Consider the following 18,613-nt stretch of genomic DNA (forward strand, 5'->3'; position numbering starts at 1 on the left):
TGCTACTTCTACAAGCACTAAATCTTGCTTTGTTTTTCCTATATTCTTTTCTTCATCTTTTTTTAATAGCCATCCAGGCTTCTGTACTGAAGTCATGAAAAATACAAGTTATGAAAAGCAAAAGAAAAGGCTATTTCTAGGCAGAGGAACGTGTCTTTGTATATGTTTGTGGACTGAATAGCACAAGAGGGGACCTGATCCTCAATATGTTTGTAGGATGCGTCACACAATAGAGACCTGAATTGAGCCCTCCAGGCACAACTGTAATGTAAATATTAATTAACATTAATGGTCTGTGGCCTTGCCTGTCAGCTGGAAGCCAGCAAGACTGTGCATGGCAGAGTACTATTAATTTGTTGTTGGAGCCCTGAAAGCAGTGAGTCTCGTGGTATGATGAGTGAGTGCAGCAGCTTCGCTCCCACATGCCTTACCCCTCTCTGCTTCTGGATCATTCACAGGAAGGGAAATCACAACTGGGATGTGATGCTGGGGCTGTTTCAAAGAGCACCGGGGACACAGGTAGGAGAGAGGCTCATTGCTGAGCTCTGTACCCTACTGTGGGCTCCTCATGTTGCAAACTCCAGGCATGGTGCCATGTATTTGGCGTGCTGGGAACACTGCCCGCGAATGGTGGGTCACACTTCCAAACCTCTCTCTAATTCTCCTGGGCAGGTCTCTGTTAGCTGTGCCTCATTTTTCTTGCAACCAGGCACACAACAATCATTTTGGGGGCTCCAGTTGGAACATCCCAGGTTCCCACTTGCTCCCATACTGTGGGCCCAATTCTCAGCAACAGCATCTCCCCCGCTTTCCCTCCCTCCTTCTCTCTGCAAGCACCTCCAATGAATTATTAATTGCAGCTCATCCAATTAAAGGGCTCCGGCATGTTAATAATTCATGGCTGCTCGTCAGAGCTGTTGGCTGGCAGGCTAGGCAGCACTAGGGTTGGGGTTTCGGTGAACTGAGAAGAGTGAAGTGCAATAAAGAAAGGAAGAAATCAATAGTGTAGCACAGGCTGTACACATCCAGTAGACTCTTTATTATATCTGAAAATTGCTTTCTGTGATTGCTACCATCATTACTTCTGTATTTATTTTTTAACGACTCGTCCATCATGAAGCCCGTATACATAACGAAAAAGGCCAATTGCACTAAAACAGTTAAATTCTTTTAATACTGGCACAGGGTGAAAGCAGTAATGAGTTCATTTTGTCTCTACTCCCTCTTACGGTGAAACCTTCCTCATCTAGAAGCCGGTTTCATTGCTCTCTCTGTAAGTTAGAATAGAGCTACTGCTTTTCCCTCTGGAAATGGACCTACCAATGACGTTCATGGGAGTAACTCGCAGCTTAGCAACTCTGACATTAGTATATAAAGGCAGTTCCCAGGACAGGTGAATACTAGCACAGTATTCAGAGAAAGTATTAACGTGGTGCTGTTGCAGAACCAACATTTCATCAGGGCAAGGAAGAAAGGAAACAGGATTGGAAACCTCTCCTGAGGTTTGAGATGAGTTGGCATTAGGGAAAAGTTGACAAGATAGTCTGGGATGAGGGCCATGGAAGCTGTGCACATTAGAGGGGATATAGACTCCTACAGGGCAGATCTGAAACATGAGGAAGGTGAAACTGTAGGTTTTGGTGTGTGAGCATGGTCATAGGGAGCAAATCCAGACTGCTAAATGGCCGACCGACCTGCTTGTTTGTTATAAGAGAAAGATGGAGAAAGCCAAAGTAGAAATAAGATCTACCTTTTTGCCAGGGATGGCAACAGAAAATACTCAATGAGGCTTTCAACAAGGGTATGCGTAGGTAGAAATCACACCAAGACTCAAAGCCTCATGAAAGGTATGCCTCAAACACTGGGTAATGGTTTACTGCCAATAAATAACCCGGTAAAATGGTGTGGACTATATTGAGCAGGAAGTCAGCTTAAATCAAACAGCTATGTCCTCAGTAGTCTTTTGTCTCTGGAATGGTCTCTCTTTAATAGGGGTCATACCCTCCTTTTATAAGCTTGGGGACTATGAAGAGGCGGTCAGACATATACTGGAATCTGGGGAACTCTTTTTGTAGCCTTGTATGTTGGGGACATTTTGCTTTAAACCACATTTGATGGAAACCATAAAAAAGCCCATTGCGAACGTGCGGTACAATTGGTAGCACATGTGGGTTGTGAGCTTATTTTGAAAGAAATCATGGCTTTGTACAGCATCTACTTCAGTAAGACTTCAGACTGGGGCTTTCCACCACACTGCAAATGCATAATATTGATGAAACACTGTTCCTGCATGGGGGTGTGATGTGACTGAATCACAGATTTTAAAATATGTAAGAACCTGGAAAGAATAGTTATTCTCTTTTTAATGCAAGTGATTTTAGTACTGATTTGAGAGCCCAGAGGAGAACGTGAAGTTCAGTCTTCATGGCCCATTCAGTCTTTGGTCTCTCAGCTGTAATTTCCAATTAGTGCTAATTTGATTGTGGTTTCTGTGGTGTGGATCATGACGACCTTTTATACCCAGCTGATCTGGCACTGCAATTTGGTGGATCTTTCCCAATAGACAGGAGATAATTTGAGACTCTGCCACCACCAAATCACCCCTATTTAAATGTTTTGCTCAGACCCAGCTCCTGGTTAGCCTGGTTCTGAAGGTGTTCAGGCTAACATCCATTCCCTCATTGCTTCTGTTTCCAGACCCCAAAGCCACATCCTAGTTTAACAGTTGGACTTGATGACCTTAAAGGTCTTCTTTTCCAACCTAAATGATTCTATGATTCTATTCTATGATTCTAGTTACTGGCTTCATATACTGAATGTGCACTGTATCTTTCAGATACCACTGAAATAATGTCACAAAACCTGTAAATTGGTACAAAAGAAAGCAGAGGAGGTAGCAGAAAGGCCAAACCCCTTGAAACAGTAAGGGACAGTAAGTGGAGAGCGGTGATAATCAGCTGCTGAATGTCCTCGAGAGAAACCAAGATCAGTGATGGTTTATTTTAAGATCTCAGGAGACTTCTTAGTGATCATGTAAGCATCTCAGAATCCACGCACAAGACAGCACAGTGGATCAATGAGTCTTCAGCTGTGACAGCCCAGCCTCCTGCCATTGCCATTGCAGTAACGACCCTTCCTTGCATGGGATCCACCTCCTCTGCTCAGGGACAGGTGAGAGGAGAGCATGGGCAGTCTGACACGTGGCATGCACGACAGCAATATGGCCAGCTTTCCTAAGCCACACAGCTTTCTTCTTTAAAAAGAGACGGGGAACTATGGACGTTTTTTCCCAGGTTTTTGCAATTTGCCCACTGTGTATGCACAGATCAATTCCAGAGAATGAAACCAACGTGAACTTGTAACATTGCTGGGCTTTTAAACAACAACAACAACAATATCAACAAAAAAATCTTAGCAGAAAACCAAATTTCTGGTGGTTTTTTATTTTTATTGACATTTTCACAAGGGAAGAATTGATCATATCTCAACTTTGGAGTGGAGTTCTTTGAAAAACCTAGCTTTTAGCTTGCAATAAAAAGGTGGAGAGATGGGCACAGAGGATGCCCCGCTTCCAAACACCTCTCTAGAAGCTCCAGTCCAAATCCAGATCTCTTTCAATATTGCTTTGTACAATACGATTTTCTGCTTGTTTCTCTCTCTGCTATTTGCTTTATGTGTCTGTTAATACATAAGCCTGTTCTTTTTTATCTTGCTTGTATTTTTGGCTTTTTTTTCCCCCCTGCTTAGTACTAAACTGCAGCACACGCGTTGTGCTTTCAGCTGCCTGTGATCTGTCAGTGGGCCCAGGAGCTTAGCCTTAACGGTCTATGTAAATATTGTCTCAAAATTACAAATATTCAGAATGGCAGTAATATATGGGGCTTTTGTTAAAGCATCTTGTTTTATGGGCTTAACTACAGGCTGGGAAGCAGGGAGATGTTGACGTGTTATTTGTACAAGGGACACACACTCACGTGTACACAAAAAGCCCAACATTGTACAAATAGCAGTTCAGGCCATAAATATCATGGCAAAATTGCTCCCAGATCAAAACAACCCCCCAAAGAGACATGATCGAAATGAAGTCAGACTGCATTACTTTCGGGGCATACGCCCTTTTTTTTTTTTCCTCTGAAAGTGGGCGGAAAAGAAAACTCCGGTGCTGAGGAGCCTGTTCTGGATTAACACATTTAGAAACAAAATGTACCTTTGTATCTAAAAATCTGAGTGTCATGAATATTTAACGTGGGGAGGAAAGAATGATTTTGTCAGTGTGTAAAGCAGTCCCAGAGAGGCTCGAATTCTGCCTGGTTTCTATTAGCTTTCCTTCTCTGTAAACAGACTGAGTCATTTGCTGCAGGAGAGGTGTGTGAGCACAGGGAGGGAGAGGCACATGGGTAAAAAGAAAAAAAAAAACTACTGCCATGCAAATGGGTGGGAATGGACTGGCTGTGCAAAGCACTGCCTGCCTCCCCATTCCTCACGATGTGTTGCTAGGTCTGCACAGCCGAGCTCAGCTGTGGTTTTCAGCCCAGCAATGTCATGAATTTGAAAGGTCTCCTGTGCTTCTAAAAAAAAATATGCAAGGTGCCTGTACGTCCTGGCTGACCTGCCATAGAGCAAGGTAGAGACCCAGAGCCACCCAAAGGGAAGTCTTATATCGGTGAAAATAGAACAAAAAAAGCTTTCCTATCAGCTCATGCCCAGGTGGTTGAAACCAGACCTGTTCCCTGTCAAAGACTTTGTGGTTATTGGGGTGCGATGGGTTCCCCATGGACCTCATGAAGCCTCCAAACTACAAACTTAACAAGAGGCAGGAGCTGCCGCTGATCCAGCACAGCAAGGACAGTCCGGGGGATCCGATTTCATGATCCTGGCACAGGGAAGCCTCTCGGCTCAGGCAATCGTATCTGCATGTATTCAGGTCGAAGGCAGCAAGCCTTTAAGTTAAGCATATCTCAAGAGTTTGTCTGTGCATCAGGGCACCAGCAACTTCAGCTTGTTGCTATCCGTTGCATTTTTCTCTGTATTTGCTGAGATTGCTCTACTTTTCATATTCTTTAGCCCAATCTTTGGACTGCTGCAGGGCTGGGGAGGTGTAGAATTAAACCCGCTTGTGCCTCCTGAGCTGGAAGTGGGATAACTCCTGGGGCTACACGGAAAGGGAGATTAACCTGGGGAGAGGAGGGGGCTGCAGCCTTCCCTTCCCTACCCTGTACGAGCACATCCCAGTGGTGGGCAGGGGACAGCATGGGTTTGGTAGACAGTGTGTTTAACAGCATCTTGCCCCTTCCATCTTTCCATTACTCCAGTTTTCATACGAGAAGGGGCATAGTGCTCATATAGTCTACCTGGACCAGTCCTGCTGTTTTGCAAATGGAGCTGGTTTGGCATCAGCAAGCAGCTGAGATTTTTATCTTTTCCTTCCTAAGTTGCTTTTTTCCCTCCTGCTTTTACCATGCAGGTGCTTGGCGCAGCCATGAGTCAGAGCCTTTGAGATGGGCTGCTTGTACCAGGCTGCCATCCAGAGGGGAAAGATACGGTGCTGGGAGTACCAGGCACTTACTGGACGGGAAAGACATGCAAAAGGAATAGCTCCAGTCAAAAAATCAGAGCAGGACTTTACACATAGGGCAAGGAGGGGTTTTCAAAGGGGTCAGATGTTTGAAGTCATTTTCAAGATCCTGACAGCTTGAACCAAACCCTTGGTCCAGAATCCTTTCTGATCAAATTTCAGATCATGAGTGGCGGCAAAATCTGCAAATGAAAAGAAATAGTAATAATTTCTGTACCTGATACTTGTCACTGGAAGATTTCAAGCACCTCACCCTCTGGATCCTTACAGCTGTGCTCTCCCTGCTTCTGGGCTAATAACTGAGCCTCTGGCCACAGACTTGAGCCTTTCCACCTGCAAGACTCCAGACCCAACCCCAAACCGTGTCGCTCAAGCCTTTGTGGGGCAGAGATGGCCCAAACTGTAAACAGGACACAAAGCCGCTGATACTGGTTTTTTGCGGCAGGACCTGTCCGGTGTCTGCAGGTACACTTGATCCCCAGACTCTCAGACCATGTTACTCCATTGCCATCACTGATTAAGATGAATACACTCTGACAGGACAGACGCACCGATATAATCTATACCTATTAGCTTTTTCACACATGGGCTGTGTGTACGTATGCATATATAGAGCTAGACACATCTGTGTACACATTCAGGACCTTTTCAGTCACTACATATAAATATATGCCGGTGTACCTATTATATACAAATATAGAGACAGTGTGCTGCTCTCTCTATAAATTTTTGCTAGGTCTTCCTTTTGCAGTGTGATCAATAACAGTTCTAGTGCAGCAGGTGAGCAAAGTGCCTTGTTAAACTAATAATTGCACAGGAACCAAATCCTTTCTAATAAAATCTTTTAAAACCTTTATAAAATTTCCACTCTAAGGCCAGTTTTCCTGGGAGACCTATAATTATTGAGAGTGGAAGGAAAGGAGCATAACTAGCCTCTCTTACCAGCCGCCCAATAGACACTAAAACGGGGCTGCACCGAGAAGGTGGCCCCTGTGGAGTCTCTTGATTGAGACACAAACCTGTAGGCTTGCATTGTCCACCTCCCGGCAGGGTTTATAATTAAAGCTGTATTGGTGTTTATATTCCAGCAGCACCTGTAAGACCCACTGCACAAGGTGCTGTGCAAACAGAGAGACAGCAGGCTTGCTGGAAAGGATTTACAACTGTAATAAATAAAATGTGCTGGGGGGGGGGAGGGGCTGCTGTGGAGAGGGGGGAGGAGGAAGAAGGACAGCCAGTCTTTCAAGGTTGTATGTCAACAGAAAACAGAAGTCAGTGCCAAGCAGCTGCCGCACTCTGAATTTAGTCTTCAAGAAACACATGTGTGGCTTGACCCAGGCACATCCATGTTGTATTTGTGCACATGATCACACTGCGGGGCAGAAGCGATGCCTCTTAGCTGCAGCTGAGGTTGTTGGTATCCTATCAGGTCTCATTTGACTGTAGGAATCCCCTAAGCAATGCATGTTTAGAATGGACTCTGCTACTGAAATCTCCAGGGCAGAAAGCACAGCTCCGAGGTGGGTCCCCCTGCCGAGCGCTGGGGCTGGGGCAGGGCAGCTCCTCTGTGCTGCCGCTGCACACGATGGAGGTTTTGCTTCTCCCCAGCAGGTCAAAGCCAAATCTGAGAGGTCTGTGGCTCATGCAAGCGAGGGACAGGAATGGTGGATGTTGTCGCAGGCTGGGAGCGCTGGAGAGGAGGAACCCTGCAGGCTGAGGGTAACATGGTCATCTAGTAGAGCAAATCCCACCACCGTGGGTGCAGGGAGGATCATCCCCAGCCAGCGCAGCCAGGAAAGCATGCCAGTGCCTTGTTCACTGGAGCATCCTGCCGGCACTCCATGGGAAAAGGCTGATCATTTTGTAAATGAGGTGCTGCCTTCTCTGGAAAGGCCATTGTTTCTCTGTGAGGCTTTTCATTAACTTCAGTGCCATCCATCCTGGGCAGCATTGGTAACATGGAGAAGAAAGGCAGGAAACAAGAAAGTTAGTAAGTCGTGGGCTGTGTTTGGTTAAACAGTGTCTTCAGGCTTCAAAACTAATGCATATGGAAGGGGGTGTTATGTAGGGACACTCAGCTTCCTTCCTCCAAGTTAATTAACCTCCTTCACCTCCATGCTGTTATAGACACAAGCAGTTCTACTGCATATGTCAAGGGCGTAATTAGCACAGACTGAGCAAACCACACACACAGAATGGAAGCATGCCTGCAAGATGGACACAAGTGAAAGCCAGGCATCAGCAGGGACAGTGAGCCACGGCATAGCTGACCAAGTACGGCAGGAGCAAATCTGAGCTCTGGAGGGAAAGATAAAGGCTACCCCTTTTCCATTCCCTCCATCTGCTGTCTGCAGTTGCAGGGCATGGATGGGCGGCTGCATCCAACAAAGGAGAGCTGATTCACTCTCGGGAGATGACAAGGGGTAGGAGCAGCTTGGTGATGGAGGCAAGAGTTCCTCAGTTCCTATTCATTGCACCCAGTGGACTCAGACCTCCAGCATTTCCACCTTTTTGGTGCTCAGAGGGCACAACGTTCCTCCCTCATTTAATCCGCATGATGACAGATCCTCAGGTGACCCTTCTCCATCATACAGGAGAAGATCTCCACCCTCCCTGCCACCTCTGCAGGTCTGCCCAGCCCTGATCTCCCAACAACTCTGCAGCCAGCCCTCCAGACCTGGGCTGCCCCCCGTTGACCCAGGTTCCCTATTCCGTCTCTCAGGATGTTGACATCTCTACTGTCATGAAAATGGACCTTCCCTTGACAGGGAAGCCTGAGGTGGAGCCCAAAGGTGTTTCACTGATAGAGGGAAACTGCATTGCCTGGGGGCAGGTCTGCAAGGATCCCTGAAAAGGTGCCCACCAGCTCATTTCATGGGACCATTGTCCCTCACTTCTCAGCCTCAGTGGATCCTTCCAGGCCTGTTGATCAACTCCAGCCATGCTGGTTCCTCTTTTTCCTTCCACTTCATCTATTAGGTTCTCCCGTTACATCTCACCTGCCATATGGATTGCAAGCGGCCTAGGGCACCACCACCACCAAAGATCCCCAGTGCTACCATCATGCAGATCCCTGTGAATGGAGGGCGTGAGAGGAGCAAACCGGAGAAGGCTAATGATTCCCTGCAAAGCCTCACCTCTTCTGCAGCTCACAGCTTCAGACATTACCTCCTCACTTCTCCCCAGAATCACAAAACACACATGCAAAACATTCCCAATTTTTAAATGCTGCTGGTTTAGAGAAACATAGTGCTTGTTCCAGCTGCAGGCACTAAATCATCCCTCTCCCCTGGACGTGTGCTGAGGAAGTAAGGCCAGTGATGAATGGGGCTGTCCATATTTACATTGGGAGCAGAACAGCTGTGTGAATCTCACTGTGCAATGAGTACTCTGTGCAAACTCGGCATCCCCCTTGCTTCCTCCCCCACTGCTTGGTGACAGTGACTGATAGTCCACTTTTGCGGAGCACTGCCCAGCAGCATGCATGACTCCCAGCACCCCCTGAAAGTGAGGAGGGGGGGAACCTAACCCTCAAGTCATGAGAGTTGCTGTATTTCCTTGGTGAGTCTTATTTCCTGCGATGACTTTGCAAACAAGCAGGCCACAGAACAGAAGTGCTGGAGAATTGGAAGTGAGAGGGCGGAGGAGAAAGGGTAACCTGGCTGTTTCTTGCAAGGAACTGCATCTGAGATGTTGAATACCTGTAGCACTTTTCATCCTTCAGACAAATGCTCAAGGTAAATTTTGATGCCAATATGCCTTGTGTAAAGCAGTAATTCTCTGCATAAAGCTCTTGGACTGCGGGGTTTAAGAAGAGCTTAAAATATTGGCAAGACTTAAGTAATGTACAGACAACCAATACAGGCTTCCTACCCATTTCCCCGCTGTTTCATCCCCACCTTGATCTACACTGTTGGCCACTTCCTTTGCTGGGTAGCCCAATCTCAGCCCTAGGTAGAAGGAAATATTTTTTTTCCTCCACCAGAACTCTATGCAATCCAGGCACAACACTGCATTCCTAAGAAGACTCCCATACTTATGGATCTGCCCGTTTCCCTCATAACCTGTATCCCTGTAACCCAGCAGGGAAGTTTCCAGAGATGACCAGTCAGGGACTTCATTGCAATTATCACATCTCAGCAGGATGCTTCACTTTCACCAAATCAGCATGTTCTGAGAGGAAGAATATGAGAGTCTCGAATCAGTCAGAACGTTTCTGATCAGCTCTCCAATGTACTTCTTAGCTGATGGGGATATGTTGGGTACAAGCAACGGTACTATGGAGAAGCGAATAAGCTGTAGGGCTGTCTACATCCCACATGCCTGAAGTGAAACAAGAGGCTAAGAAGAAAAGATGCTTAGGTATGACTGATAACTTCATCCAGCACTTTACATGAACAAATACTTAAATGATAGCAGTAGGATGGGTGGCTCCACTGCAAAGAGAAGAGGCATCCTGAAGATGTGTCTGGAGAAAGGCACTTGGCTCTGTGGTTTGGAGAGATGTGAGGCTCTTACCTGCTCTGGGAAGAACCAGGTGAAGAGGAGAAGAGGAGTAATTATTGGCTCCATTTATACAGCCTGTTCCTGTAGCAGACCAGAGGAAGGCTCACCTCGAGATCCCAAACTTAACATAGGTTCCCTTGAGGTAGGGTTCAGCCCACAGCTACCATCCACACCTGGAATTCGTTTGATCCAGCCCAGCACAAGCTGGAGACGGACTAAGACTCAGGGCTCTGTGGTCTGAAACACATCCCCTTCCCACCATCACGGGATGGGTTAATCACTGATGGGGGAAAAGAAAGAAGTGCAAATGGAAAATGCCATTTTCAATCTGCTGGAGTGTCTGGGGAAGGGGAACAAAGCTAGACTTGGGGAAAGGCGATGAGAAGAATGGCAGGAAGCTGGGAACAGCTCCTTGCCTTATTCCTATGCTGCTCCACTCCACATTCAGATAAAGTGGTCCCTTCTCTCCAGCCTTCTCCTTTCTAGTCACACACTCAGTTGGTTAATTCTCTCCTCGTCGAGATCAGAGATTAGATAGAGCCTGGATTTATAGCTAGTGAAAATAAAAAGAGCTGCTCCTATCAAGGATTCAAATGATTAAATATCCCACCATAGAAATACTTTTAACTTCACTTACAGTACAATTTCACTTACAAGCTGATGCAGTTGACAGCGCTAACAAAAGCTGCTTGAGTAATATGGGGCCTGAAGAGAGAGAGAAAGAAGCTGGAGGAGAGAATGAGAACAAGGGATAGGGACAGAAATGGACCAAGTAAGAGAGAAATGGGATTAGATAGTGAGATGCAAAGAGAGGAAAGGGAAGGCAGGAAAAGGGAAGGAAAGGAGGAGGTTGGCTCTCTCTGCCTGCAGCATTAAAAGTACAAGAGTTAAACCAATTAAATAACGAAAGGAAAGCAAAGGATTAAATGAAGGGCTATGTAAAACAGCTCCTCTAATCCAGCTCATTTACTGCTCTTTATTCTCCATTTCCCTCTCATGTTGATCCTCAGATTCAACAACGCCAGACCCGCAGTGCCTCATGCCTCGCACATGCAGGGTCCTGCTGGCAGCCTGGCATGCCCCATTCGCTCCTCTTCCACCCCTGCCCCAGTTGCTGCCGGCCGAGGCGGGGACGGCAGCGCTGGGTGATTGGAGCTTTGGCCTGGGGATGCTCCTGGGCAGGCAAACGGGCTTGTACCGAGCTTTGGCTGCACCCCTGGCTAGACTGCTCCTGCTCTCCAGCCCAGCTGGCTTAAGGACAACCTCAGCAATGCGCCGAGAGCTTTTCTGTGAAACAGGACTGTCCTTCTCTACCATCATTACCAGATCAGAGGAGGTTCTGTTCCTCTCCTGGTGCTGCTGGAGGGCCCCATTTTGGACAAAGCCTCTAGGCTGCTGTGGTGATCCAAAGGACAGAGAGGAATTTTCAGGGCGGTTTCTGATCCTGCCTCCTCTTTTCGCTCTTTCCTTTCCTTGTCACAGGCTTACAGACACAGGAGCCAGGAGGTGCAGGGTGGACAGAGCCCCAGTGTGCACAGGAGGGCTGCACCCCCTGCCCAGTGCACGTCGCATCAGGGGCTGCAGAGAGCAGCGCGGGACGGGGCATTTCCACTCCCTAAGCGCCCCCCTCCTCCATGCCCTGCTGAGGCTGGGATCCACCACAGCTCCCCAAACCTGCTCTGTGGGTCGGGGGGTCCCGCGGAAACTGTGGCAGTTATGGGAAAAGCCACTGGTAGCTAAAGTAAAACAAATGGGAGATTGATGGGGACTAACATCACTTACCCACCTTCTCCTTTTCCCCTCTTTCTCCATTTGCCTGATGTCCAAGAATGATTCTTTCTTTTCTTGTTACTTCTTATGGGTTTGAGCTCAGCCTGAGGGAGGGCAGAGGGACAGCAGAGCAAGTCATCTGGGGAGGGACTTGAGCGTTGGGGGAAAGCGTGGCTCCCTGGAGGAGGTTATCTGTGCCTGGTCACTGTCTGCAGGGATGCTGTGTTATTTGGAAATGACTTTTTTTTCCCCTTCAGCACTCCAGAGCTACAGATCATTTGAATTCACCCTCTCCTTCCCTTTCAGGAGACAGAAAGGCCCCAGCCATACTTGAAATGAGACAGATGCTTATGGAATTGTGGTTTTAAAAGCATTTTTCAGTTGAGTTCTTTCCTTTTCTACACAGAGCAGTCCAATGTGAGCTGACTAATAAATGCATTATCTTTTTTTTTCCTTTCCTAGGAGGGTTTGATATGGCAGCTCCATAGATCAGCCTGGTCTCCAGGGATATTTCTGCCCTAAACAAAATGGAAATTGTCTGCCCCCTCACAAGCCCTCAGTGACTCATACAATAAAGAGAACCCATAAATATTTGGGTAATTACAGTCCGTTCACCTAAATTCCATAAGAGGCAGAGCACTTTCTCACTCGGTGTCCTTAAACAGCTGTGGCGTGTTGCTGTTTGCTGCCTGTGTGCTGCTGAAAGCACCCGGTTCCCCCTTAACGGTCAGCTCCCGGGTAGCATGCATTCAACCCTCCACCAGCAGTTACCAAAGGTTGGGAATGTTTCATAGCAGAAGGATGGAAATTTGTGCAATGAACAGTAAGTTAGGTACTGTATTGCTCTACACATGGTGTACACAGAGCCAGTGCCTTCTGCCTAATGCCCCACCATGGGTCACCAAGACCGCGTTGTGGTCCTCCTTGACGTGGAGATCAGAGGGCCCCTGGCACCTGGAGCAAGCATTTGCTGAAATCTGCTGTAGCCAGGCTCTCCAGTGCAGTGACAGTCCTGGAGATTAATGCATTTTATAATGTTATTATTACTGTGTTGTTGTTAATATTTTACTGCTTCTTGTCACCACTCTATGAGGCAGATCCAGCTATACATATATCTGATCTGTGTGGTCTGCAGTCCTCTGTACGTTCCCTGGAACGGTTACACCAGGCTCGTGTTACAGCTATTTGATGCTGCATAAAATTACCAGAAAGATGTAACTGGAGGATATGTATTTTAAAAAGAGTGATTCAGTGAAGGTTTGGGCTATGTTATTTCCTTCCCTCCCTCCCTGCCTCATCAGCTCAGGGTGAATTACAGGGTGTGCAATAACACTTTTAAAAACCCTCCTTGCAATTAGCATGTCTGGAGCAGCGCTGTCTGCACGCCCCAGCAGTCTGCCTTTTCTCAGTGGCTCATCTCTGCTCTTTGACGACCTCTTGCTGCGCAGCTGATGGCCACAGTGACAGGAGGGCCCCAGGTTTCCCTTTTGCCCAACTCAAGGCAGTCAAGTAGACATGGAGTGGATTTGCATAAAGCATCTTTCTTTCTTGACGTTCTGACGATCCTCCAAAGAGCATCTCCACAGTGGGAAAACTGGGCGTCATTGGCTTGCTTGGACCACAGGCATCCGGCAAGCAGAGCGCTACTCCTGCCAGAGGGAGGGATGGACAGGTCTACAGAAATATGTGTGGTTGGGACTGCAGAGGGGAGCTCTCCAAGGAGATGGTGACTGGCAACCCCAGCGTGGAAATGAAAAACCCTAAAGCCAGAGAAACCCATCAAGGGCGGCCTCCTGCCTCCAGACATAACCAGGCCCAGCTCCCTCCAGAGGAGGTTTGAGCAACCCTAGAATCTGGTATCAGACCTTGTCAGTCACAAAACTTTTTATTACAAGCTGCTGCTTTATGAAATGCTTCATTTTATCTATTTTTCATCTCCCCCTCCCTTTTCCTCCTGCTACTTAAAATTTGTTTCTTTCCTTGCTATGGGTGACGGTGCTTCTAATCAGCACTTTCCTTGTCTAATTGCCTCATTGCAAGCTTCTCCCTGAACCTGTCAGACACAAACTCACACTTCTTGCCTTACTTGTCACAAGAAAAATTGTTCTTTTAAATGTGTCTGGGAGAGACACAAGGACATTGAATACTCCAGGGAGAGAGAAGGATGGAGGAGTGACTGACTGCAGTTACTCATTACATGGTGTTTCTAAAAGCACACACCCCCCCTTTAACTTACCTAGAGATACACAAACATAGAAAAAAGAGAATTCTCTGTCTCAAAGACATCACAGTCCATAATATGTTGACACTGAAAAGTCCCTGCGGAAGTTATACCTGTTGTGATTATAGCAGAGGATGAGCAGATTACTCCATGAAACAAGCCATCCATGGCAGGAGGAACAATTTTGCTCGTTAGAGGAAGATTTGGGGACTTTAAATACTAATGCCCCACTTACGATTAATGCATCTATTGCATAGGAGCCTGCTTGACGACCTGTTCGCTCCCTGTCTCAATCACATCAGATATGCCAGTAGTGAAAAAAAGTTTGTATGTTTTGCCATACCAGTGTTGCATTCGTGTAAGAAATTTCTGTCCTGTTCTGTGACTGAGCAGAGCTCCGAGTTTTACCTCCCACATTCAAGTCCTCTGTTATCCACCTAAATTAGATTATTTATGAAGCACGTTGATGTTCACCCCTGGTGATAGCAGAGGAGTCTTTCAGGCCAAGGTATTTGTGGTTGTCATCTTATCTCCTGATAAGAAGATAACAGTGTTCTTCCAGCCACTGACACATTAGCTTTAGTGCTGGTAGATTTGCCTATCAAAGGCTGGCAGAAAGATAGAGCAGGGTTAGATGTTTGTGTAGCTCAGCTTCGCGTTTCCTTGCTAAGATAAATGATGACCTTGGTCTTACCTCCACCTGCTTTGTCTGGGACTAAGCAGGTGACAAGGCTGATGTCACATCTTCAGGTCTTGCCTGAAGTCATTTGGAGGGCTCCGACTTCTTGGCAGTTATGTTGGTGACATATTGGTCTTGTCCTTTACATTTCATCCCACAGGAGCAGATACCCTCTGTGGCGCAGGACAAGCCACTTCAGGCCAGGCTCCCTCTCACCTCCGCAAGTGTAAGTCAGGGAGCAAAGTTTTATCGGCAGTAAATAATCTCTCCATGCTTCTGTGCCTTGCATACATGTGAATAGATCATAGCTCTTTCCTTTTCCAGTTTTGCCTTTGTGTTTTGGAGAGTGTTTTGGGGGATGAGGCTCAGAGAGGCCCCCATAGCAGTGCCATTTGCAGGGCTTGGGGACATGGGCAGGAGAAAACATCCAGGAGCTGGCAGTGCCTACGTCTGGTGTCGGTCTATCCTTGCTGTCTCTCTCTCGGGGCAGTTTTGAAGAAGTTTCCCCGAGTCCCCATCCACCTGCACAGGATTCCAATGATCGGCTGCAGAGCTGGGAGTGCTGGCTTCTGGCAGGCGAGCTGGCTGGCTCCAGGGCAGCTGTGACCCCCTGGTGAGGTGAAAGCACAGAGATATTAGCAGGGCACAATTAGAGGGCGGAGTGGAGAGGGGGAGAGATTGACTGTGGGCCACTGCTAAGTATTTTACCTGTCAAAAAATGACTTTAACCTGCACATTTAGGCTATAAAAATATTTCTTCAATCAAGGAAAGATCTGCTATTCACAAGGACAAAGCTAAGGCAGCATCTTCTCCTTGTCTCAGAAAATTAATTTAAAATAAAAAATGTGGAGAATTCAATAGCAGGAGAGAATGAGAAAGAGAAAACTGGGCCTGTGAATGGTCTTTAGTTTCTGCCCCTCATACCTCTGCATTGCGATGGGGATATGGTATAGCTCTTTTTTTCTAGCAGAAAAATGTATGCATCTATGTCTTAAAGCCCAATTAAAAGCTGCCAAAGTCCATGTAGTCTCAAAAGAGATTTTACTTTAAACCACCTTCTGTTCTGATTCACTGCTCCCTTCCCAGGAAGGTACCCAACAGTCTCCACCTCACTGTGCACAAGAACACCCGTCCTCAACCCCATGCATCCCGTGAGAGCCCAGCCACCACCGCGGGGGCTGCGCTCAACCGCCTTCCCTCCGGGTCACCGCCAGGGCTGAGGTATCTGCCTCCCTCCCGCATGGTTTGTCCAGATTTATGCTAAGTAAAACAGAACTGATTTTGGCCCTTTTTCTTATTAGGCCAATAATTCTTTTCCTATACTTTTCAAATCCCTTGCTGTCTGAATGTAGGATACAAATGGTTCAACCTATGCATTTCATGTCATTTGTGAATCATTAGACCTCGCTTAAGAGGGTTTGCGTCACTCCATGCTCATCTTTATAATCCTCACCTAATTCTGGGCTTTGGCCAAATAACGTTCAAACTTAATTTCTTTTCCTTTACCTTTGGTTCTTTATGTGTTATTGAGTTATTCAGGTACTTTCCATTGGGATGAATTGGAAATACACAGTGGAAAATGCAGTTTCTCAAAGGAAAAATTTACATTTGCTGAAGTTCTTTCTTTATTTTAAAAAGCAACGTGCAATCTACAGTTTCGTCCAGAAAAAGACTGATTAAAATTAGAAACATGGCTCAAATATTTCAATTTTCTAAATGTTTTGCCTGAAAGCAGTGCAACAAAACACTAAATGTATTTTATTTATGACACTCTAAACATTGCCTCATAAAAATTTTTAAGCTGGATACCTTTCTCCTTTAACAGCTAGGCTGAAGAATTCCTCTTGTACTTTCAACTCATGGTATATCAAGCTCATTACAGGGCTCTGGGATTCTTTTGGATATGCTCTTTGGAATTCTGTTACCCCTATTTTTGCAGCAAGTTGGTGGTACTACAACTCCAGCAAGGAATGTGTTGCTAAATACAAATAGGTGTTTAATACTGAACTGATCTGAAAAATATCAGGGAAATTCAGTAAATCAAACCAAAATATTTTGATTCATTGGGGATTTTTTTAGTTTTCAAAATTGCAACTAATTGCAATGGAAATATCCAAAATAAAGTGGGGTTTTTTAACTTTGGAGCTTTTTTTTTTAGGTTTGCTCATCCATAATAAATGTCTAATTAAAGTTTTTATTGCAAGCTAGGATAAAAACCTGGGCTAGAAATTCCGAGTTTAACTCTGTGCTACCTTTGATAGTGACAGAAAATGAAGAGTCAGCAAAAAGAGGAATTAAAGCGGGACTCCCTTCCCACACGCTGATCACAGGGGGCTCACACTAGCAATGTTTAGAGCAATTTTGGGCAGGTACAAAGAGGGGATCATCATTGTTTAGTTTGAGAACAAAAGCAGCACAAAGACAGTTCTGACTACTGAAAACCAGCAGGAAGTTTTAGCTGTGCCCAGGTTCCATCGCTGTCTTTACAGAGCTTTTGACAACCCCATCAGAAGCCCATGGTGGTGGGATAAAAAGCCTGACCCACTCCAGTGGTTCTGATGAGCTAAAGGACTGCTGTATTTTTAAGATGTGCCTAGCAAAATGCTTCTCATCTTCTTCACAGCACTCGGTGGCTCCAGGGAAACCCCAGCCACCCCCATCGTCATCGATCTTGTCACCCGGTCCCTTATGTATTACCCATGGCACAAATCCATCTTCCCACTCTGGGAACTAGGATAAAGACAAAAGGGTTCACTATCATCGCTGCTTTTGTGGGCATTTTTATCATCAGTAGGATACATATTGATTTTGAACCAGTCTTGTGTGTCTGAACTCTGGAGCTGGCAGTCTGTGGACATCATTTCAATCTGTTCAGCACTCCCAGGTGTAGGGTGCCCTCTTTTTATTTTTAAGGCACATAATAAAGCACAAAATTAATTCCATGTCTGATTTATGCCCAAAGCCACCATTCGGTGTTCTTCCAGCTGAGATTTGATTGGATTTCATTAGATTCTTTCCCATAGAGGGAGATAATTTTCTTCAGGTTTGAGTGTTTCTGGGTTTGTCTGGGGTTTGGGGTTGTTTTTGTTATTGTTGTTAAATAGCTGAAAAATACATTCTTATATTTGTCTGTCTGGAGCTATTCAAACAAAAATAAAGAACGTGCCTTTTTAAAGTCAAAAGCACAAGTTTTGCATAGATGAAGCCATTCTATAGTTCCTTTCCTTTATTCTTGCTATTTTTTTACTATCCTGTGTCATTAAAAGGTATTGTCATGAGATGCTTTTGGCATCTTTGTAACAGAACTAGCAAATTATTTACCTACCTAGATTCTTGCAGGCCTTCATTTACTAACAATTCCAGCCCAGCAGCTGTCATTTAAAAAAAAAAATAAAAAAAATAGACATGCCTAGCTGGGCTGGCAAATACCTATCATACCTGATGCTTCCAGCAGGAAATAAAATATTCCCCCCCTGCTCTGTTGCTCCTACCTTAACAGATAGGCTTAACGATATGACTGGTATTTAGCAAACCCAGGTTCTGCGAGGCCAGATAACAGATGCTGTAAAGAACACACGTCATGTCAAAGCAAAAGCCTGCACCTCCCCTTCATTAAACACGCGTGGTCTGACTCCTACTGCCTCTGTGCCGGAGTGAGCCCTCCCTGCTCTTGATCATGTCAGCCCAGCTTAAAAGGAGTCTGAGTGTGGCCCTGACGAGATGTAACACAAGAAAAGGGAAGTCGAAATAAAAAGAAGAAGAAACAATAAGATCAGAAGAGGAGAAGCTGGCTGTTGTGATTTACCCCAGCTGGCAGCTCAGCCCCCCCCGCCACTCACTCACCTCCCCCCCCCCCGTGGG

The sequence above is a fragment of the Egretta garzetta genome, unplaced genomic scaffold (genome assembly GCF_000687185.1).
Source record: "Egretta garzetta isolate BGI_Z169 unplaced genomic scaffold, ASM68718v1 scaffold190, whole genome shotgun sequence".
Classification (NCBI taxonomy): domain Eukaryota; kingdom Metazoa; phylum Chordata; class Aves; order Pelecaniformes; family Ardeidae; genus Egretta; species Egretta garzetta.